Raw genomic sequence first — 25,862 nt, 5'->3', positions numbered from 1 at the left:
GTTTTTCTCTCAGCGGTTTCTTACATTCTGTCAGTAAATTTTAAATGATCTGTTTGCTCGACTTTCTCATGCGGTCTTTCTGTGAAATATTGATTTATTTAGATTACTAAAATGCATATAGATTGTGACACAACACTTTTCAATTCAGTTAAACACCTCAGATTTACATTTGTTAAAAAAGGTAAACACATTGCATATTATGTATATGTATATATTTATCCTCTTGAGACTCTTTGTCCTCTTATGAGGACATTTCTGCATTTCTGCATCACAATTCTACATTTTTAAAAAACGCTAACCCTCATATAGACACACTGCCTTTACCTTCTGGTGGATGCATGACTACATTACTCTCAACTGATTAAAAATAAGGTGTCGAGAATCCCAGTCACAGGTTTCTACAGCCAGTCCAGACAGAAACCTGGACCAAAATTAAAATACCCTACTGCTATAAATATGCCTATTGGCATATTATTCTATTATTTATTATTATTCTATTATTATTAAGATATTATTAGTTATATTTTTTTCTACATGTCTGTATTAATTTTAAATATTTCATGTTATTCATGTAAATAGAATAAGCCTGCTCCTTGTGCATTGGGAAACTTGCTCATTGTCAACCAGTGTTGGGCACCTTACTTTGAAAAAGTAATCAGTTATATTTACTAGTTACTAACAGAGTTACCCCACTATAAAAATAACTAGTTACCAGTAAAATTAACTATTGACTTACTTTAAATTATGTAAATTATATTATTATTAGAAAAATAACAAACGAAAATAAATAAAAAATGTTGACAAAAATATAATCTAACGAATTTCAAAATATAGAAACGAAAAACGTTAAAATGGTACTGATATAACATAATATAATATAACAGCTGGATCAAACAGTTTAGCGCAGTCACAAGGAAAGCGCGCATGGCATTGTGATTAAAAAAAAAAGTTTTAATAAATAAGGTCCTATCCAGTGAATTTAAATATATGGTATTTAAAGATATTAAATTCACATATTTATTGATATTTAATCAAGAGAAATCACGCAAAATGCGCCTCCGCTCTCTCTCTCTCTCTCTCTCTCTCTCTCTCTTTCTCTCTCCTCGCAGCGCAGAGCTGAATTCAGCGCGAGGCTAGAAATAATTTGAAAACTCAGTTTAGTTTAATAAATGAAGATGAGTGAGGACCTGTAAAGTTAATCAAATATTGTCAAATATAAAGGATAGGTTGAGGTTTGGGGGAACTGTTTCAATTATTTGAAACTGAAACTAACTGAAACTGATATTATTCTGCACTATTAGAGAGCTTTTGATTGTGTTTTAAATGAGTTATTATTTTATATTAATAATTTTTTATTCATTTTAAATATTTTTTGTATTTTATTGATCAAACAACCCCTTACTGATTGACTTACTCACACAAATGCTCTGTCACACTGCTTTACTTTTTTTTGGCATTCGGGTGTATATTTTATTTAAATATATGTTTACTGATTGCATATATAAAAATTACAATTAGCATTGAAAGCTTCAATTTTCTTTTTTAACTATTTTTTTAATAAATATTTTCCATTTTGACATACAATGGTGTAAAAAACGTATTTCTCGCATATTAATGTTGATGGGCCCCCTAGCTAAATTCGCCTTGAGCCCCCAAATTGCTAAGTCCGCCACTGATGCTGTGAAGTGTAGGCTGAGGTGTGTGTGTGTGTGTGTGTTGTGTCTGAGTGCGGTTCTTATCAGTGTTTGGTAGCTGTTTTTCTCTCAGCGGTTTCTTACATTCTGTCAGTAAATTTTAAATGATCTGTTTGCAAGATTTGCTCGACTTTCTCATGCTGTCTTTCTGTGAAATATTAATTTATTTAGATTACTAAAATACTGATTATTAGGGGTGTCACGATTCTCTAAATCCTCGATTCGATTTTATTTCTGATTTTAGTGTCACCATTCGATTCGATTCTCAATTTTCTTTTTTCTTTTTTTACAGCAGAGAGGCCTATGCCAGTTTTAGATTAGTCTATGGCCAGTCATTGGTTTGATTCATCAAATTTACAATATCTTATTTTAAAAGGTGGGCTTGATATAAGTGATGCAAAGTGATACAAGTGATCTGTAATACACCACATTAGACACTAATGGTCAAATTTAAATAATTTAATTAAGATATATATGTAATGCCATCTAGTGGCTTTTTTGGTAGCAGCAGTGTGCACTATTAAAACAGCAATGTGCAACATAACAAAATAAATAATAAAAAATACAGGAACAGTCATGTACAAAATAATAGAACAATTAGAGCCTTAACAAACTGAACTCTATCCTACTATAACAGTTAAACATGAGAAATAAGACTTTAAGACTTTTTCTTTAATAAAGATATATTATTAACTTTATCTGAGAGAAAGATGCTCCTTAAGGTACCAAAACTATTAACATATTTGAGGCTAGACAAAACAACTGTTATTTTTATATTTTCTTTAAGTTTTTCTTTAAGAAGATGAGAATGTCCACATTCTCTGGAGAAAGAGCTGCTCTTTCAGCTACAGTGTGCTGCACCCTTTGCGTAGTTTAGAGGGAGGGATCCTCTTTTTGACTTCGATGCTCGAGATCATGCGATAATTTCAATCGATTTCGATGAAATATCAAAATCTTGACACCCCTACTGATTATATATTGATTGTGATAACACTTTTCAATTTAGTTGAACCTCACCTCAGATTTACATTTATTAAAAAAATAAACACATTGCAAATTATTTGCATAATTGCAAAAAAATGCATTATTTTGAGCTTTTAATGAAGTTTGAATAAATAATAGCTTTTTAATGAAGGTAAAGTAGGTAAAGCTGGGGTTTATTAATGTGGTAAACTGCACTCTACCATACTGAGTACAAGGGTTTTCATTCAGACTGTTCTGTCCTCCAGTTAAACAGGACTAATTACACTCTTTATAATGAAACATGTTCTTTAAACACGTATGATGTTAGTGATGTGCTTAAAAAGAAGTGTATTAAAATTCAATAAAAATGTTATATTTCCTGCCTCTAGGATCTGTTGTCTGTTTGTAAATGTATTTTATAAAACAAGTTGCTTTTTATATCTGTAACTTTTTTATATGTTTATTTCAGTCTCTTACATGCTGTGAAGTGTAGGCTGAGGTGTGTGTGTGTGTGTGTGTGTGTGTGTTGTGTCTGAGTGCGGTTCTTATCAGTGTTTGGTAGCTGTTTTTCTCTCAGCGGTTTCTTACATTCTGTCAGTAAATTTTAAATGATCTGTTTGCAAGATTTGCTCGACTTTCTCGTGCTGTCTTTCTGTGAAATATTGATTTATTTAGATTACTAAAATACTGATTATTAGGGGTGTCACGATTCTCTAAATCCTCGATTCGATTTTATTTCAGATATTAGGCTCACGATTCGATTCTATTCTCGATTTTCTTTTTTCTTTTTTTTTTACAGCAGAGAGGCCTACGCCAGTTTTAGATTAGTCTATGGTCAGTCATTAGTTTAATTCATCAGATTTACAATATCTTATTTCAAAAGGTGGGCTTGATATAAGTGATGCAAAGTGATACAAGTGATCTGTAATACACCACATTAGACACTAATGGTCAAATTTAAATAATTTAATTAAGATATATATGTAATGCCATCTAGTGGCTTTTTTTGGTAGCAGCAGTGTGCACTATTAAAACAGCAATGTGCAACATAACAAAATAGGAGGATGATGAAGGCTGAACTGTAGCCTCTGTTCTTGCAGTGCTGATATATATTACCCAGACCAGAGCTGGCAGGCCGACACACAGGCCAGCGATGAGGAAGGCGAATGTTATGACGCCGTCGGTATTAAAATAAATACGTTTTTCATAACAGTGATAAGTATAAAAGAGTGGATGAGCATTAAACATGATCTTCCGAGGTCTGAATCCGTGTGAAACACGTGTATGCCTAAAACATAAAATACAGTGAGAAGTGTGTGAGAGTTTTGTTTGTGTTTGAGTTTGTGTTAAGTAAGTGATTAATTTTAACAGTTCATTGTGTTCTGCTTCACATTCTCTTAGTTATTAAATTCAGTTCAGTTCAATTCAATTAAAGGAAGTGAAGTAAAATATGAGTCCTTACCAAAACCAGGTGTAGAATTAAACTGCTGTCTTTCTGTGAAATATTTTTATTTATTTAGATTAATAAATTACATATAGATTGTGACACAACACTTTTCAATTCAGTTAAACACCTCAGATTTACATTTGTTAAAAAAGGTAAACACATTGCATATTATGTATATGTATATATGTATCCTCTTGAAACTCTTTGTCCTCTTATGAGGACATTTCTGCATTTCTGCATCACAATTCTACATTTTTAAAAAATGTTAACCCTCATATAGACACACTGCCTTTACCTTCTGGTGGATGCATGACTACATTACTCTCAACTGATTAAAAATAAGATGGCGAGAATCCCAGTCACAGGTTTCTACAGCCAGTCCAGACAGAAACCTGGACCAGGTAAAAATTCTCATCCATGTTTTTGTTTGAAACTAGTTTATTTACTTACTGTAGAAAGCACAATTTTTGTTTTTGGACCAATTAGGTTCTTCGGATCCCAACATGCAAGGATCATTTTTATCATTATGTTAAAATAAACTATTGTCTCCTTAAAAGAACAATGTTTGTGTGTACAAATAGAACATAGGATTGGTAAGGTTTTAATGCTGTGTTTTAGTCTTGTTTTCCTACATGCTTTAATATGTATTAAACTGAAACTGGAGCTGTCTCTGGAGGTGTTAATGTTGTGCATTGTGCTTAATGTTATCTTCTCAGTGATCTGTTGCTTCAGAAAGTTTCCAAAATATCAGAGTTGAAGATTAAAGATAAGAATATTAATGATCTGGTTTGTAATCTGAGCATGAGCACTGAGATCATATCATTAAAGCCACAGTAAACTAAGTAGTTTTTTCTAGATGTGGTGTAGTTAAACATGAAATAAAATTGATGCAGTTTTAATGGAAGTGAGATTTTTAAACTGTGTCTTTTAATTAATACAGTTTATTCTATCGTGAGGGCACTTATATAAGGTACCACATAATATTTAATCCACTGGTGGGCATATATACGTGTATATAAATATGTTTCTTTATCCCACTGTGCCACTATAGGTGCTAATATGCTAATCTCCTGTATCAGATTATGTTTTGATTATAGTGCTTGATATTTTTTTTTTCAATTAAACATAGTGACTATAAATGCACTTATTGGGAGCATTGCCTAATATTATAATTTTTTATAAATAATATACACTTTTTTTAAAAATGTTAATTCTGTGAATATTACCATGCCGTTGATGTAACGAATGACCTTAATAATAGATACAACCTTTATATTTTGGCTTGATATTGTATTGTTCTCTGTATTGTTAAATGGTGGGGAGGATAGTGTGTTTTAAAATCTGATTCTGTCTTTTTAAGTATTGCACAATTATTTCTTAATAAGTCTAAACAAAAAATAAAACAAATCTAAATAGTTACTATCATTATATATTTTTATTATTATTAATAATAATAATAATAATAATAATAATAATAATAATAATAATAATAATAATAATAATAATAATAATAATAATAATAATAAAATATATATATATTTCCCGCCCGTATTGCGCTGAACCCCGCCCTCCCGCTCTAGGATTGGCCAGTAACGCACACACTCTAAAATAACCCACCAACCATAGTGAGGGTTGTGTACAGTCACCAGCCAATCAGCGCGCAGGAGGGCGTGGTCTCGGCCTGAATACGGGTGGAGCTAAACGCGTTACGTCTGCGTCACCGGCGTTTTACGTAAGCACGCAGCTTCTCCTCTCCTCCAGCTCCTGCAGGATAATATAAATAAATATAAATATAGTTATTTATGTATTTCTGGAACCGCGGCGGAGCTGGAGGAACAGCAGCCCGCCTGAGAGGAGCTTCAGAGCGGCCCTGAGGTGAGAGCGGCTCCCGAGAGAGGATTAAACAGAGAATTAGAGCCACTAATGTTCAGAGAAACAGTAAAACTAGAGATTAAGCAGCAGCAGCAGCAGCAGCAGCACCTGAGAGCAGCGCTGTTATTAACTGATCTCCTGTAATTTACTCTGTTAAACTACCAAAACTCTCTCATTAACACACTGCGCTCTTTAACTCTGCAATTACTGCAGATTTTACACAGTTTTTAGTGTCTAACAGGCTTGTGTTGCTCATTAGTTACTGAGGAGTGAATAATAATATCAGTGTGTCTCTTTATTTCCTCTGTAAACTTTTATAAATGAGGTGTTAATTTATAGGATTTATCAGTAGTGTTTAACCCTGTCAACACTGAACCACACATGCTTTAACTATACAATAACTTTACAGTAAATAAAGTGGAAAATAGTAAATTATTAGTATTAATAATAGTAATAGTAACATTACCCAACCTGTGTATATATATTTATACACACAGTGGTGTCAATATCAGTGTATTTACATCAGTGTGATTAACCTGGAAATTAATATTATCATATATTTTTGTTTAACGCAGATTAAAAATCATAAAACCAAGTTGTTCCGCAACCTTCTCCCCTAAATTATAAATTAATTCACATTCTCTTTCACTCAAAACCTGGTGATATATTTGCGTTTTTTTTAGCAATATTTAGTTTTAGCAGGACGTAAACACATCATACACAAACTCACAAGTCTGCTGGAGCTTTTCCTTTCCGAGTTGTTAAATGTGGAATAAGGAGCTACACCAGCGTTATCAATTATTTTTGTCCCGCTCCTAAAATAAAAGGAAGCAAAAGCATGTAAACTTTTTAAATCATAAAAAGTTATTTAATGACAATGATTTTAACAATTGCCTGTGTTAATTTTGTATATGTGGGCTATTATATAAGGTATTATATAATATTTATAAAAAAAAATTTTGATTGCCGTTTTCCCCCACTTTTCACCATAAAGTGAAATCTGGCAGCTATTCTTTATATTGTGACTTAATTTGAAATTTGTGAAATTTTCTGTGAATAATGTTTCCATTGAATAATAAGGTGTCTTTTCTTTCCATTTTCTTTAAAGTTGCCTTTTTTGATGATGCAAGGTCTTTTATGTATGTCTATATAAGGCTGTTTTCAGACTGCAAGCCCACAAAGATACCACAACAACCCATACATATACCATAGCTACCCATATACAGATACCACAGCAACCCATACAGATACCATAGCTACCCATATACAGATACCACAGCAACCCATACAGATACCACAACAACCCATACAGAGACCACAACAACCCATACAGATACCACAGTAACCCATACAGATACTACAGTAACCCATACAGATACCACAGCTACCCATATACAGATACCACAGCAACCCATACAGATACCACAATAACCCATACAGATACCACAGTAACCCATACAGATACTACAGTAACCCATACAGATACCACAGTAACCCATACAGATACCACAGTAACCCATACAGATACTACAGTAACCCATACAGATACCACAGCTACCCATATACAGATACCACAGCAACCCATACAGATACCACAACAACCCATACATATACCATAGCTACCCATATACAGATACCACAGCAACCCATACAGATACCACAACAACCCATACAGATACCACAACAACCCATACAGAGACCACAACAACCCATACAGATACCACAACAACCCATACAGATACCACAGTAACACATACAGATACCACAACAACCCATACAGATACCACAACAACCCATACAGATACCACAGTAACCCATACAGATACCACAGTAACCCATACAGATACCACAGTAACCCATACAGATACCACAGCTACCCATACAGATACCACAACAACCCCTACAGATACCATAGCTACCCATATACAGATACCACAACAACCCATACAGATACCACAGCAACCAATACAGATACCACAGCAACCCATACAGATACCACAACAACCCATACAGATACCACAGCAACCCATACAGATACCACAGCAACCCATACAGATACCACAGCAACCCATACAGATACCACAGTAACCCATACAGATACCACAGCAACCCATGCAGATACCACAGTAACCCATACAGATACCACAGTAATCCATACAGATACCACAGTAACCCATACAGATACCACAACAACCCCTACAGATACCATAGCTACCCATATACAGATACCACAACAACCCATACAGATACCACAGCAACCCATACAGATACCACAGCAACCCATACAGATACCACAGCAACCCATACAGATACCACAGTAACCCATACAGATACCACAGCAACCCATGCAGATACCACAATAACATATACAGACACCACAGCTACCCACACAAATACCAAAGCTACTTATACAGATACAGTTGTGTGGACTGTCTGCACTGTTATTCCCTAAGAGGTTAGATTAGACATTTTAACAGATCTAATTTGAGAAACAATCCGATTTATTTGCAGTCTGAACATAACTAAAGTATTCAGATGTTCATATGGTTCATCCAGCCATATATTGGATTTTTTGTCTAAAAGTAGTTTTAGTGTTCAGACTGGTTAATGTCTCAGGTTGGAGATGATCAGTATATATTTACACTGGATTTTTTATATATTAATTTTGTTTGCTAAAAGAATATAAAATACTCTGAATTGTTTACTTGCAGAGAAAAATATTTTCTTCAAAGCTGCTTATTTTTCTATTGACTGAGTTTAAATGCTCACAGTAAATCAGATCACTGCAGAAAATCAGATTTTCACAACACTTTTACAAGCATTTTAATCTGACTTTAGAATAAAGTATAATCCAGACAATAAATGAAAAAAGCAAGTAAAAATGACTTTATTTTACAGATTAGTAGATTAGTATTATTTATATCAATATTAGTAATAAGTTTTAATTTCTGTTGGGTGTTTTTTTAATATTGCAGAAATCATCAGAACTGGAGAGTTTGAGGAATTGTTAATCCAGGCTTTTATACAGCTTCTTTTTGTGTTTCTACAGGATTTCTGACGACAAAGAACAGCAGACTCAGAAACACAAGATGCCAAAAGAGCAAATCGAGACAAAGAGAAGAGAAGAGCAGTGAAATCAGGTACTTATTTTAATTATTTTAATTATTTAATTATTATATTCCTGTTTAAAAACAGACCAAACCAAGATAAAATCTATAATCTAAATCTACAGAGAAGCTCTAAAACCCGAAATCTTAACATGCTGATGTCAAATATGTATTATTTTTATTTAATTATAGGAGCTCTAAACTTCTTAACACTCTCCTCCTAATCTGACTCACTAAAGTTATTACCTCATTACTCCACATGGTGGCGCTAATAAAGTTATTACCTCATTACTCCACATGGTGGAGCTAATAAAGTTATTACCTCATTACTCCACATGGTGGCGCTGATAAAGTTATTACCTCATTACTCCACATGGTGGCGCTAATAAAGTTATTACCTCATTACTCCACATGGTGGAGCTAATAAAGTTATTACCTCATTACTCCACATGGTGGCAGTAATAAAGTTATTACCTCATTACTCCACATGGTGGCAGTAATAAAGTTATTACCTCATTACTCCACATGGTGGAGCTAATAAAGTTATTACCTCATTACTCCACATGGTGGCGCTAATAAAGTTATTACCTCATTACTCCACATGGTGGCGCTGATAAAGTTATTACCTCATTACTCCACATGGTGGAGCTAATAAAGTTATTACCTCATTACTCCACATGGTGGCGCTGATAAAGTTATTACCTCATTACTCCACATGGTGGAGCTAATAAAGTTATTACCTCATTACTCCACATGGTGGCAGTAATAAAGTTATTACCTCATTACTCCACATGGTGGCAGTAATAAAGTTATTACCTCATTACTCCACATGGTGGCGCTGATAAAGTTATTACCTCATTACTCCACATGGTGGAGCTAATAAAGTTATTACCTCATTACTCCACATGGTGGCGCTGATAAAGTTATTACCTCATTACTCCACATGGTGGAGCTAATAAAGTTATTACCTCATTACTCCACATGGTGGCAGTAATAAAGTTATTACCTCATTACTCCACATGGTGGAGCTAATAAAGTTATTACCTCATTACTCCACATGGTGGCGCTAATAAAGTTATTACCTCATTACTCCACATGGTGGAGCTAATAAAGTTATTACCTCATTACTCCACATGGTGGCAGTAATAAAGTTATTACCTCATTACTCCACATGGTGGCAGTAATAAAGTTATTACCTCATTACTCCACATGGTGGAGCTAATAAAGTTATTACCTCATTACTCCACATGGTGGCGCTAATAAAGTTATTACCTCATTACTCCACATGGTGGCAGTAATAAAGTTATTACCTCATTACTCCACATGGTGGAGCTAATAAAGTTATTACCTCATTACTCCACATGGTGGCGCTAATAAAGTTATTACCTCATTACTCCACATGGTGGAGCTAATAAAGTTATTACCTCATTACTCCACATGGTGGCAGTAATAAAGTTATTACCTCATTACTCCACATGGTGGCAGTAATAAAGTTATTACCTCATTACTCCACATGGTGGCAGTAATAAAGTTATTACCTCATTACTCCACATGGTGGCAGTAATAAAGTTATTACCTCATTACTCCACATGGTGGCAGTAATAAAGTTATTACCTCATTACTCCACATGGTGGCAGTAATAAAGTTATTACCTCATTACTCCACATGGTGGAGCTAATAAAGTTATTACCTCATTACTCCACATGGTGGCGCTAATAAAGTTATTACCTCATTACTCCACATGGTGGAGCTAATAAAGTTATTACCTCATTACTCCACATGGTGGAGCTAATAAAGTTATTACCTCATTACTCCACATGGTGGAGCTAATAAAGTTATTACCTCATTACTCCACATGGTGGCGCTAATAAAGTTATTACCTCATTACTCCACATGGTGGAGCTAATAAAGTTATTACCTCATTACTCCACATGGTGGAGCTAATAAAGTTATTACCTCATTACTCCACATGGTGGAGCTAATAAAGTTATTACCTCATTACTCCACATGGTGGAGCTAATAAAGTTATTACCTCATTACTCCACATGGTGGCGCTAATAAAGTTATTACCTCATTACTCCACATGGTGGAGCTAATAAAGTTATTACCTCATTACTCCACATGGTGGAGCTAATAAAGTTATTACCTCATTACTCCACATGGTGGAGCTAATAAAGTTATTACCTCATTACTCCACATGGTGGAGCTAATAAAGTTATTACCTCATTACTCCACATGGTGGAGCTAATAAAGTTATTACCTCATTACTCCACATGGTGGCGCTAATAAAGTTATTACCTCATTACTCCACATGGTGGCGCTAATAAAGTTATTACCTCATTACTCCACATGGTGGCGCTAATAAAGTTATTACCTCATTACTCCACATGGTGGCGCTAATAAAGTTATTACTTCATTACTCCACATGGTGGAGCTAATAAAGTTATTACCTCATTACTCCACATGGTGGCGCTAATAAAGTTATTACCTCATTACTCCACATGGTGGCGCTAATAAAGTTATTACCTCATTACTCCACATGGTGGCGCTAATAAAGTTATTACTTCATTACTCCACATGGTGGCGCTAATAAAGTTATTACCTCATTACTCCACATGGTGGCGCTAATAAAGTTATTACCTCATTACTCCACATGGTGGCGCTAATAAAGTTATTACCTCATTACTCCACATGGTGGCGCTAATAAAGTTATTACCTCATTACTCCACATGGTGGCAGTAATAAAGTTATTACCTCATTACTCCACATGGTGGCGCTAATAAAGTTATTACCTCATTACTCCACATGGTGGCGCTAATAAAGTTATTACCTCATTACTCCACATGGTGGCGCTAATAAAGTTATTACCTCATTACTCCACATGGTGGCGCTAATAAAGTTATTACCTCATTACTCCACATGGTGGCAGTAATAAAGTTATTACCTCATTACTCCACATGGTGGAGCTAATAAAGTTATTACCTCATTACTCCACATGGTGGAGCTAATAAAGTTATTACCTCATTACTCCACATGGTGGCGCTAATAAAGTTATTACCTCATTACTCCACATGGTGGAGCTAATAAAGTTATTACCTCATTACTCCACATGGTGGCGCTAATAAAGTTATTACCTCATTACTCCACATGGTGGAGCTAATAAAGTTATTACCTCATTACTCCACATGGTGGAGCTAATAAAGTTATTACCTCATTACTCCACATGGTGGAGCTAATAAAGTTATTACCTCATTACTCCACATGGTGGAGCTAATAAAGTTATTACCTCATTACTCCACATGGTGGAGCTAATAAAGTTATTACCTCATTACTCCACATGGTGGAGCTAATAAAGTTATTACCTCATTACTCCACATGGTGGCAGTAATAAAGTTATTACCTCATTACTCCACATGGTGGCGCTAATAAAGTTATTACCTCATTACTCCACATGGTGGAGCTAATAAAGTTATTACCTCATTACTCCACATGGTGGCGCTATAATTAAATGAATAGGGTAAAGCTGTGGTATAGATTATTGGTTGTTAAATTATGTGAAATTGAAGCTCCTAAATAAGTAAATACCTGTAATTATGGATTTATTGGTATTTTATCCTCTTCAGTAACACATGACGTGATGTATCAGATAATTTTCTTGTGATATCATGATACTGTAATCCTGCAATACTTATTATATCATCGTTATCATGGGTAATTTATTGTGATATCTTGAATTTAAAGGAACATCAAAAAGTAACTCAAATAATGCAAATTTTACATGATTTTATTTCTACATCGTAAAATTTTGTGAAGATAAAATTGCATTAAAAGTCGTTTGCATTTAGTTTATTATTCCTTTTAATTCAGTTTTATTATCAATTATTAAATATGATTCAGCCGATTACTACGATCTGTAGAATCACAGTGTGTTCTAATTGTGTATTTATTACTTTTACTTTCTAGTTTTTTAAAATAAGTTTTAAAGTTTATTTATCATAGAATTTGAGTTTTATACTCGAGCATCTCTATCTGTTACATTTAAATATAAATTTAGTCAAAAACTAAAACATAAAACCTGCTGTAAATTCTGGTTTTAACCACTTTTAGATATTTTACACTACAATTAATCTCTTAAAACAATAATAATCTTCTATTAGAGTTTAGTTTGAGTTGTGATTTATTCGGTTTGGTGATTTTAGAGTTTAATATCTGTTTTTTTGTCTTTTACACTTTTTTTCAGGTCCTGAAACTCCAACCAAGCGTTTCTACAAAGTGTTTTTTTTTTAAACGACGCCAAAGAAGAAGCACCCTTTTTCACCCTGGTAAAAAAAAACATCTTTATGTCAAGTTAAGAGAAAATTAAACAATGTGACTCGTTCTTAAAGCTACTGCGTACCTTATCTTATTTTATAGTTAAAAGTTTATCTTCTTTAAGTTACCGTGTACCTTATCTTATTTTATAGTTAAAAGTTTCTTATCTTAAAGTTTTTAACTTCTATCAGAAGATCTGATGGAGCAGTTTAAGATCTTCTCATGTTGAAAATCATGTTTTTGCACTTTCTGTAACTTTGCTTTTTTTTTTTTAAGTGTCCTAAAAGAAAGAAAATAAAGTAAAGTTTTATTTTTAAAAGCTGTGTGGATCTCTCTATCTTTACTCTTCTGTTTCTAAGTTCTTTCTGCACTTTCTGCTTGTTGGTTTTCTCAGTCGAGTCGGCGGTCGGTTCGGCCGAAGTGCCGATTTTTGGCTCTTCCTCTCAGAAATCTCTCCAATTCATTTTCTATGGGGAGCTCCTGAATTTCGGTTAGACTCCGCCCCCTCCTATACAAAACCGAGAGAGAGAGGGCGAGAGACTATACCTTTGTATTGAGGGGCCGATTTCGTTAAAGTGGAGGTCTATGAACAGATTCGTAAAACTAATTTTTAGTCACCTCATCTGCATATCAATTAAAGCGATCGACCAATCAGAGGCCTCCGAAGCCACGGCGGCTATAAAAGAGGCTCGATATCGACGCTATTATCCATCGTGGTGAACTGGCGAAATAACTTATTATATAAGTTTTTGAACCTGCCGCGGAGTAGAGTCCTATCGCTTCCGTATAAGTACTGAAGAAAACAGTGCAAAAAAAAAAAATAAACAAATAAAGTTGTTTTTTTTTTTTTTTTTTTTTAAAGTTTCTAAGTTTTTTTTTTACTTACTTTTACTCTGATTAAGAATCATCAGTACCCATGCTCTGAGGCTGGGTGAAGAACAGAGCTCTCAGAGAGAGTCCTGTCCTCAAGGCCGTGCCGAGGCCACGCCCCTCAGAGAGCGTCCCGTCCCAGAGACCGGCGTAGGACAGGACCCTCTCAGAGAAAGGGGCTAGTCTGGGATCAGTGCAGGCCTTACCTGTATAACTAAAACCACCTGCAAGGGTCACGCCCACTCGGAGCTTCACCTGCGGGAAAACTCGTGGTTCTGTCTACAGGACAGGCTTGATCCACAGACTAAGCAAGGGGTTAGTTTGGTATTCCGTGTGGAATAAAGCAATCCAAACTTATACCCAGACCCTCGTTACTCTCCACCCTACATAAACACGCTAGTGTTCTCCACAATGGTGGACTAATCCCCCTCCACACACCTGCAGCTCCACCTGCAACTCAACCACTGACTCCACCCACTCTGCTATGACTGAGAAATCTAGAGCATGATCAGGGTCAATCAGTTCTAATCCACACCTACAATCAACATCTTATCATTTAATATTAGAGTTTCATACATTTGAGTGTTTAAAATTAAATATTCAATACGAACACCAGTGTTATAATATAGAATACTACTAAGCTAACTTAATATATATCATATAAAACACATCTAAGCTTTTAAGCGCATTTAAGTTAAGCTAATACAGATTAACACGCTAAAACTAAATCCACACTGCTGTAAACTCCAGAAGAAGAAGAAGAAGAAGAAACCAGGCTTCCAGTCTGTAATCCTAACGGACGTCTACAAGAAGCTCATCTAGCGCATTGTTCTGGGTTTCTGCTCAATCTGAGTCCATTTATTCAGTAGTTTTTACACTTCTGGTAACTCATCAGTAGATCAAACCCATGTTCATCTCTATGACCTCACAGATCAGCTGTTCCTGTTTGAAGTCTGTTGTATCCAGAGCTCGTTCACTTTTTCACACAGTAAAGCAAAAAGCAGATCGTTTGCTTCTCTTCAAGGCCGGCTACGAGGCATGCAACTTTGTTGCTCGCTAGCGTGCTAAGCTAACATGCTAACATTACAGCCTGCGCTGTTAGTTAGTTACTGCAGCCTGGATATATTTAGTTACGCTGTTTTATTAAAGATCTGCTGCTGGAGTCATTAGATAGATAATCACACTCTGATCATATATTTTATATTTTCTGTTCTCCATAAATCCAGAATAAACTAAATCCGTCTCTCTGCTTTACTGAGTTACTGACTGCCCACCTGTCTGATCTCATACCCATCTAATATCACGCTAATACTAAAAACAGAGCTGCTGTAATACTGAGTTTATCCACAGGAGGGCGTCAGTAATATTTACACTTTAAACAGAGTTGCTGTAATCCTCAGTTTGGCCACAAGAGCACAAAACTTCAAAGGCCCCATGGGACCACCATTCGTGGTGGTGGTTCAATGGGGACTTGAAGATGTGAGTATTTGAGTAAATGGTGGTTCCATGGGGCCTTTGAACTTTTGTGCTCTTGTGGGACCACTATTTACTCACACACTCACACCTAAAGTGCAAAAAAAACTTAAAAGGCCCCATGGGACCACCATTAAGTCAAACACTCACATCTCCAAGTCCCCATTGAACCACCATTCGCCTAATGTGATGGTGGTTCAATGGGGACTTGGAGATGTGAGTGTTTGACTTAATGGTGGTCCCATGGGGCCTTTGAAGTTTTTTGTACTTCAGTTGTGAATGTGTGATTAAGTGGTGGTCCCACAAGAGCACAACACTTCAAAGGCCCCATGGGACCACCATTGCCTCAAACACTCACATCTCCAAGTCCCCATTGAACCACCACCACGAATGGTGGTCCCATGGGGCCTTTGAAGTTTTGTGCTCTTGTGGCCAAACTGAGGATTACAGCAACTCTGTTTAAAGTGTAAATATTACTGACGCCCTCCTGTGGATAAACTCAGTATCACAGCAGCTCTGTTGTGAGTATTAGCGTGATATTTGATGGGTATGAGATCAGACAGGTGGGCAGTCAGTAACTCAGTAAAGCAGAGAGACGGATTTAGTTTATTCTGGATTTATGGAGAACAGAAAATATAAAATATATGATCAGAGTGTGATTATCTATCTAATGACTCCAGCAGCAGATCTTTAATAAAACAGCGTAACTAAATATATCCAGGCTGCAGTAACTAACTAACAGCGCAGGCTGTGATGTTAGCATGTTAGCTTAGCACGCTAGCGAACAACAAAGTTGCATGCCTCGTAGCCGGGCTTGAAGAGAAGCAAACGATCTGCTTTTTGCTTTACTGTGTGAAAAAAGTGAACGAGCTCTGGATACAACAGACTTCAAACAGGAACAGCTGATCTGTGAGGTCATAGAGATGAACATGGGTTTGATCTACTGATGAGTTACCAGAAGTGTAAAAACTACTGAATAAATGGACTCAGATTGTGCAGAAACCCAGAACAATACGCTAGATGAGCTTCTTGTAGCTGTCCGTTAGGTTTACAGACTGGAAGCCTGGTTTCGTCTTCTTCTTCTGGAGTTTACAGCAGTGTGGATTTAGTTTTAGCGTGTTAAACTCTCTTATAGCTTAACTTAAATGCGCTTAAAAGCTTAGATGCGTTTTATATGATATATATTAAGTTAGCTTAGTAGTATTCTATATTATAACACTGGTGTTCGTATTGAATATTTAATTTTAAACACTCAAATGTATGAAACTCTAATATTAAATGATAAGATGTTGATTGTAGGTGTGGATTAGAACTGATTGACCCTGATCATGCTCTAGATTTCTCAGTCATAGCAGAGTGGGTGGAGTCAGTGGTTGAGTTGCAGGTGGAGCTGCAGGTGTGTGGAGGGGGATTAGTCCACCATTGTGGAGAACACTAGCGTGTTTATGTAGGGTGGAGAGTAACGAGGGTCTGGGTATAAGTTTGGATTGCTTTATTCCACACAGAATACCAAACTAACCCCTTGCTTAGTCTGTGGATCAAGCCTGTCCTGTAGACAGAACCACGAGTTTTCCCGCAGGTGAAGCTCCAAGTGGGCGTGACCCTTGCAGGTGGTTTTAGTTATACAGGTAAGGCCTGCACTGATCCCAGACTAGCCCCTTTCTCTGAGAGGGTCCTGTCCTACGCCGGTCTCTGGGACGGGACGCTCTCTGAGAGGGTCCTGTCCTACGCCGGTCTCTGGGACGGGACGCTCTCTGAGGGGCGTGGCCTCGGCACGGCTTTGAGGACAGGACTCTCTCTGAGAGCTCTGTTCTTCACCCAGCTTCAGGGCATGGGTACTGATGATTCTTAATCAGAGTAAAAGTAAGTAAAAAAAAAAATTAAAAAAACTTAGTAACTTAAAAAAAAAAAATTTATTTGTTTTTTATTTTTTGCACTATTTTCTTCAGTACTTATACGGAAGCGATAGGACTCTACTCCGCGGCAGGTTCAAAAACTTATATAATAAGTTATTTCGCCAGTTCACCACGATGGATAATAGCGTCGATATCGAGCCTCTTTTATAGCCGCCGTGGCTTCGGAGGCCTCTGATTGGTCGATCGCTTTAATTGATATGCAGATGAGGTGACTAAAAATTAGTTTTACGAATCTGTTCATAGACCTACACTTTAACGAAATCGGCCCCTCAATACAAAGGTATAGTCTCTCGCCCTCTCTCTCTCGGTTTTGTATAGGAGGGGGCGGAGTCTAACCGAAATTCAGGAGCTCCCCATAGAAAATGAATTGGAGAGATTTCTGAGAGGAAGAGCCAAAAATCGGCACTTCGGCCGAACCGACCGCCGACTCGACTGAGAAAACCAACAAGCAGAAAGTGCAGAAAGAACTTAGAAACAGAAGAGTAAAGATAGAGAGATCCACACAGCTTTTAAAAATAAAACTTTACTTTATTTTCTTTCTTTTAGGACACTTAAAAAAAAAAAGCAAAGTTACAGAAAGTGCAAAAACATGATTTTCAACATGAGAAGATCTTAAACTGCTCCATCAGATCTTCTGATAGAAGTTAAAAACTTTAAGATGAGAAACTTTTAACTATAAAATAAGATAAGGCACGCGGTAACTTAAAGAAGAAAGACTTTTAACTATAAAATAAGATAAGGTACGCGGTAACTTTAAGATGAGAAACTTTTAACTATAAAATAAGATAAGGTACGCGGTAACTTTAAGATGAGAAACTTTTAACTATAAAATAAGATAAGGTACGCGGTAACTTTAAGAAGAAAGACTTTTAACTATAAAATAAGATAAGGTACGCGGTAACTTTAAGAAGATAAACTTTTAAAAGTAAAATAAGATAAGGTACGCAGTAGCTTAAAGAAGATAAACTTTTAACTATAAAATAAGATAAGGTACGCGGTAACTTTAAGAAGAAAGACTTTTAACTATAAAATAAGATAAGGTACGCGGTAACTTTAAGATGAGAAACTTTTAAAAGTAAAATAAGATAAGGTACGCAGTAGCTTTAAGAACGAGTCACATTGTTTAATTTTATCTTAACTTGACATAAAGGTGTTTTTTACCAGGGTAGAAAGTTCTTCACATCCCTTTAAAATAAAAACTGAAAGTGCTTCTTCTTTGGCGTCGCTCAAAAAACCCTTTGTAGAATCGTAGTTTTTGAGAACGCTGGCTGGAGTTTCAGGACCTGGAAAAAAATGTAAAAGACAAAAAAATAGATATTAGACTCTAAAATCACCAAACCGAATAAATCACAACTCAAACTAAACTCTAATAGAAGATTATTATTGTTTTAAGAGATTAATTTTAGTGTAAAATATCTAAAAGTGGTTAAAACCAGAATTTACAGCAGGTTTTATGTTTTAGTTTTTGACTAAATTTATATTTAAATGTAACAGATAGAGATGCTCGAGTATAAAACTCAAATTCTATGATAAATAAACTTTAAAACTTATTTTTAAAAAACTTAAAAGTAAAAGTAATAAATACACAATTGGAACAAACTGTGATTCTACAGATCGTAGTAATCGGCTGAATCATATTTAATAATTGATAATAAAACTGAATTAAAAGGAATAATAAACTATATGCAAATGACTTTTTTAATGCAATTTTATCTTCACAAAAATTTACGATGTAGAAATAAAATCATGTAAAATTTGCATTATTTGAGTTACTTTTTGATGTTCCTTTAAATTCAAGATATCACAATAAATTACCCATGATAACGATGATATAATAAGTATTGCAGGATTACAGTATCATGATATCACAAGAAAATTATCTGATACATCACGTCATGTGTTACTGAAGAGGATAAAATACCAATAAATCCATAATTACAGGTATTTACTTATTTAGGAGCTTCAATTTCACATAATTTAACAACCAATAATCTATACCACAGCTTTACCCTATTCATTTAATTATAGCGCCACCATGTGGAGTAATGAGGTAATAACTTTATTAGCGCCACCATGTGGAGTAACGAGGTAATAACTTTATTAGCGCCACCATGTGGAGTAATGAGGTAATAACTTTATTAGCGCCACCATGTGGAGTAATGAGGTAATAACTATTAGCGCCACCATGTGGAGTAATGAGGTAATAACTTTATTAGCTCCACCATGTGGAGTAATGAGGTAATAACTTTATTAGCTCCACCATGTGGAGTAATGAGGTAATAACTTTATTAGCGCCACCATGTGGAGTAACGAGGTAATAACTTTATTAGCGCCACCATGTGGAGTAATGAGGTAATAACTTTATTAGCTCCACCATGTGGAGTAATGAGGTAATAACTTTATTAGCGCCACCATGTGGAGTAATGAGGTAATAACTTTATTAGCGCCACCATGTGGAGTAATGAGGTAATAACTTTATTAGCGCCACCATGTGGAGTAATGAGGTAATAACTTTATTAGCGCCACCATGTGGAGTAATGAGGTAATAACTTTATTAGCGCCACCATGTGGAGTAATGAGGTAATAACTTTATTAGCGCCACCATGTGGAGTAATGAGGTAATAACTTTATTAGCGCCACCATGTGGAGTAATGAGGTAATAACTTTATTAGCTCCACCATGTGGAGTAATGAGGTAATAACTTTATTAGCGCCACCATGTGGAGTAATGAGGTAATAACTTTATTAGCGCCACCATGTGGAGTAATGAGGTAATAACTTTATTAGCGCCACCATGTGGAGTAATGAGGTAATAACTTTATTAGCGCCACCATGTGGAGTAATGAGGTAATAACTTTATTAGCGCCACCATGTGGAGTAATGAGGTAATAACTTTATTAGCTCCACCATGTGGAGTAATGAGGTAATAACTTTATTAGCTCCACCATGTGGAGTAATGAGGTAATAACTTTATTAGCTCCACCATGTGGAGTAATGAGGTAATAACTTTAGTGAGTCAGATTAGGAGGAGAGTGTTAAGAAGTTTAGAGCTCCTATAATTAAATAAAAATAATACATATTTGACATCAGCATGTTAAGATTTCGGGTTTTAGAGCTTCTCTGTAGATTTAGATTATAGATTTTGTCTTGGTTTGGTCTGTTTTTAAACAGGAATATAATAATTAAATAATTAAAATAATTAAAATAAGTACCTGATTTCACTGCTCTTCTCTTCTCTTTGTCTGGATTTGCTCTTTTGGCATCTTGTGTTTCTGAGTCTGCTGTTCTTTGTCGTCAGAAATCCTGTAGAAACACAAAAAGAAGCTGTATAAAAGCCTGGATTAACAATTCCTCAAACTCTCCAGTTCTGATGATTTCTGCAATATTAAAAAAAAAACACCCAACAGAAATTAAAACTTATTACTAATATTGATATAAATAATACTAATCTACTAATCTGTAAAATAAAGTCATTTTTACTTGCTTTTTTCATTTATTGTCTGGATTATACTTTATTCTAAAGTCAGATTAAAATGCTTGTAAAAGTGTTGTGAAAATCTGATTTTCTGCAGTGATCTGATTTACTGTGAGCATTTAAACTCAGTCAATAGAAAAATAAGCAGCTTTAAGGAAAAAAAAAATCTAAACTTTATTTTTGTTCTGCAAGTAAACAATACAGTGTATTTAAAATTATTTTAATAAAAAAAATCCAGTGTAAATATATACTGATCATCTCCACCCTGAGACATTAAGCAGGCTGGACACTAAAACTACTTTAAGTGAAAAGCATGTTAACTGGTATAATTAGATAGGGAGGGGGGAATAATTCTAATTTCTCAATAAAAATGTTAAAAAAAAGAGTTAGAGAGCAATGTGTATTAAAATAGTGTGTAATATAATGTTGAATAGAATAATAATAAATAAAAAAAACAAAGGTTCATAAGGAAGGTTTAATTCAGGAACAAGAACACAAAACCTACAAACACTGATGGGATTATTTTACTATTGTTTGAAGACTGATTTAACCTCTTGTGATTGGTCTGAACCATCTAGAAAAGTGTTTTTTTCACAGTGTAAAAAAACGAAATCCGGTCCATGATGAACTCTTTTGGTCGGTGTGAAAAATGGATCAGAAGTTATCTTAATAATAGATACAAATATGTTAAAATAAATAATAGAAAGTCTGATTTTCTGAAGGCTACATGTGGGGTGCCACAGGGCTCAGTGTTAGGACCTAAACTGTTTCATCTGTACATAAACAATATATTTGTAAGGCATCCCAATTGTTCAAATTTGTCTATGATCTTTGGTAATCGATTAATGAAGAAATAAGTAAAAGTTGTGATCAATGATATTGAAATTGAAAAATGAAAATGAAAATTTCTGGCCAAAACCATCGCAATATTTTAAAAAACTAAACATATTTTTAATCAGAAGTCAATATATTTAGTGTTGTGTTCCTTCACAGAGCCGTATATAACCTATTTTGTGGAAATATGGGGAAACACATATAAAACCAATAAAAATCAAATTACCATCCTACAGAAGAAAGATTTATTAACCAAGCAAACTACAACCAACCAACCAACAAATATATTATTCGTTAAATTACATGCTTTAAATTCGGTTCTTTAATATTGCACAGATAATGTATAAATCACAAAATAATTCACTCCCAAACTGTATTCAGTTAAAATAATAATAATAATAATAATAATAATAATAATAATAATAATAATAATAACTAGAACGAACAATTAAGAAATAAAGAATGTGTAGTTCGCTCTATATATTTAAAATAATGTTAATATTAATATATATATATATTAGCAAAATAAGCTAAAGCTTCAGCCTATACTATTTTGGTTGCTATTAATTGTTTAATTGCAAGATACAGGATGTGATTGTTTTTTTTTCCTTTTTCTCTTTTCTTTATTATCCATTATGTATATGTATTACGTTTTATCTATATGTTTTTGCAAAAAAATGTTTGAAATGTTGAATAAAGGGTTGTACTAATTGTACTTGTAATTGTTATTTTAGAATGTAATGTTTCTTTTCTGTTTATCATTAAAATGACCGTGATACAAAACATTATTCTCTCCTTTGTGTTTCACTTAATTTAATTTAAATTATGTACTGCTTCTGTCTTCTTATGAAAAAACTGATCAATTAAACTATAGTCATTCAAATATGCAGCCAGTTACCTGTCTAACACTCATTAGTGAAGAACAGAGTATTTAGAGTAAATTAGTATAAGGGTGTGACTGAAGTGGATCTACACCAAACTTTAAGCTCATTTTTCTAAGCAAATTCTTCTTAGAAAGATTTCTTAAAATAAGCAATCACAAAATCTCAATAATGAGCGAGATAAGACTTAAAACAAGCAAAAAAACACTGATTAGTTGGTTTAAACTTGTATTTAAAGCACTAAAAAATTCAATTTACTCAATCTTAGTTCATATTACTCAAAATAAAAAAATCTAAGTAAGATTGGTTAAAATAATTTGTAACTAAAATAAGCAAAATAAGTTTACATTCACACATGTTGTGTAAAGCAAAATAAAAAAAAAAATTAAAATAAATGATTTTTTGCCTTAAAATTAGATCATTTCACTTCTTGGCAGCATCAAGCAAGGTAACCACAGATAACAGCACAATCTAAAAAACACTAATTTATTTACCAGATTACCTAGTAAAACCCAAACCAGTTTAATATAAGATTTAGATCTAGTGTGAACTGAATAATCCTGTTTAAAACCCCGCATTACTAAGCAGAGCAGCATTAATGCTGATATCATGCACATTAAATTAGATTTCTAAAGCTCATGACCTTAAACACAAAAAATCGAGTTATGTAAAATTCCTTTTGCATAATCTTTTTATCTTTTGTATTTCTATTATTTAAACAAAAAAAATCGCTAATCAATTAGTGGTGTCAATGAATTAAAAAATTTAATCTGAATGTAAATTAATTCATGATTTACGGGAGAAGGTTGCAGCCAAACTTGGTGAAGTGTATATTAATATATTAGTATATTGGTATAAAAATGTATATTAATGTCCAGATTAATTGCACTGATGTAAATACACTGATATTGACACCACTATGGTGTATATATATACACAGGTTGGGTAATGTTACTATTACTATTATTAATACTAATAATTTACTATTTTACACTTTATTTACTGTAAAGTTATTGTAAAGTTAAAGCCTGACCTGGTCAGCAGCATGTTTGGTTCAGTGTTGAGAGGGTTAACATTAATGTTTTTTCTAATATTTGTGTAAAAAAAAGCAATACATAGTATTTTTAACTATTTTGCTTATCAGTTAGTGGTGTCAATCGATTAAAAGATTTAATCAGATTAATTACAAATTAATTTGGTGATTAATTACGATTAATCACACCTTTTCTTCTTCGTAAGAATATTTAAATGTGAATAAATAATCAACGTTAGATTGACGAAATGAAGTTAAATTCAGAATGGTGCTGCCAATTGTTTATTCATTGTCATTAAATAACTTTCCTATGATTAAAAAGGTTAAAATGCTAGTACTTCCTTTTATTTTTTAGAAGCGGGACACAAATAATTGATGGTGTTTTTAAGGGAGGAACTGAACGCAGGTGTAGCTCCATATTCCACATTTAACAGCTTGCATACTGCTAAAAAACGCAAATATATCACCAGACTCTGAGTGAAAGAGAATGTAAATTAATTTATGATTTAGGGGAGAAGGTTGCGGCCAAACTTGGTTTTATGATTTTTAATCTGCGTTAAACAAAATATATGATAATATTAATTTCCAGATTAATCACACTGATGTAAATACACTGATATTGACACCACTGTGTGTATAAATATATATACACAGGTTGGGTAATGTTACTATTACTATTATTAATACTAATAATTTACTATTTTCCACTTTATTTACTGTAAAGTTATTGTATAGTTAAAGCCTGTTTGGTTCAGTGTTGACAGGGTTAAACACTACTGATAAATCCTATAAATTAACACCTCATTTATAAAAGTTTACAGAGGAAATAAAGAGACACACTGATATTATTATTCACTCCTCAGTAACTAATGAGCAACACAAGCCTGTTAGACACTAAAACTGTGTAAAATCTGCAGTAATTGCAGAGTTAAAGAGCGCAGTGTGTTAATGAGAGAGTTTTGGTAGTTTAACAGAGTAAATAACAGGAGATCAGTTAATAACAGCGCTGCTCTCAGGTGCTGCTGCTGCTGCTTAATCTCTAGTTTTACTGTTTCTCTGAACATTAGTGGCTCTAATTCTCTGTTTAATCCTCTCCCGGGAGCCGCTCTCACCTCAGGGCCGCTCTGAAGCTCCTCTCAGGCGGGCTGCTGTTCCTCCAGCTCCGCCGCGGTTCCAGAAATACATAAATAACTATATTTATATTTATTTATATTATCCTGCTGGACCTGGAGGAGAGGAGAAGCTGCGTGCTTACGTAAAACGCCGGTGACGCAGACGTAACGCGTTTACCCGTATTCAGGCCGAGACCACGCCCTTCTGTGCGCTGATTGGCTGGTGACTGCCACAACCCTCACTAAGATTGGTGGGTTGTTTTAGAGTGTGTGCGCTAGTAGCCAATCCTAAAGCGGGAGGGCGGGGTTTAGCGCAATACGGGCGGGAAATATATAAATTTTAAATTATTATTATTATTATTATTATAACACAAAAGATGTAGAAATCAATATTTGGTGGAATACCTCTGGTTTTTAATCTCAGTTTTTTGTAAAAAAAAAAAAAAAAAAATCCTAAACAAAAAACATTAAAATATTTACTATCAAAATAAAAGTTATTACCCAATATTGTGATTACTCCCAATTTTTTAATAATAATAATAATAAAGATTTTATCTTCATTTTTTGCGCTGTTCTCACTCTACTTCTGTTATTTTTGTATTTCTGAATAAAATTCTGAATACAAAAATATATTTAAATGAGTTTATATGTGAGTAGAGGACGATCCCTATTGGTGGACAATGAAGGTGCACAGGTTTTTTCATTGTTTTAAACTAAACTCATCCAAACTATAAAGAAAAACATATGAAATGATTTAGTGTTAAACAAATTAAAATATGTTTTATATTGTTGAATCGTTTTCTCAGTTAATTACTTGAATTTCTTGCCTCTTAATGTGCTAATACATATTATGGGAAGCAATAACTACTTTAAAA

General features: G+C 34.3%; 3 long non-coding RNA genes across 3 annotated transcripts; 2 read left to right on the top strand and 1 right to left on the bottom strand.

Moving 5' to 3' along the window:
* Positions 1 to 5,822: 5,822 nt before the first annotated feature.
* Positions 5,823 to 13,642, top strand: LOC125787792 (uncharacterized). Its single transcript, XR_007429549.1, has 3 exons — positions 5,823 to 5,979; positions 9,026 to 9,116; positions 13,324 to 13,642. It is a non-coding gene; the product is annotated as an uncharacterized LOC125787792 (long non-coding RNA).
* A 4,757-nt stretch (positions 13,643 to 18,399) lies between these two features.
* Positions 18,400 to 18,812, top strand: LOC125787793 (uncharacterized). Its single transcript, XR_007429550.1, has 2 exons — positions 18,400 to 18,593; positions 18,744 to 18,812. It is a non-coding gene; the product is annotated as an uncharacterized LOC125787793 (long non-coding RNA).
* Positions 18,674 to 25,145, bottom strand: LOC125787791 (uncharacterized). The gene is made up of 3 exons (XR_007429548.1): positions 24,988 to 25,145; positions 20,865 to 20,955; positions 18,674 to 18,936 (listed from the first exon to the last, which is right to left on the bottom strand). It is a non-coding gene; the product is annotated as an uncharacterized LOC125787791 (long non-coding RNA).
* Positions 25,146 to 25,862: the final 717 nt, after the last annotated feature.

This window comes from Astyanax mexicanus, chromosome 25, assembly GCF_023375975.1.
Source record: "Astyanax mexicanus isolate ESR-SI-001 chromosome 25, AstMex3_surface, whole genome shotgun sequence".
Taxonomy (NCBI): domain Eukaryota; kingdom Metazoa; phylum Chordata; class Actinopteri; order Characiformes; family Acestrorhamphidae; genus Astyanax; species Astyanax mexicanus.
This window is presented reverse-complemented; position numbering and strand designations above follow the sequence as displayed.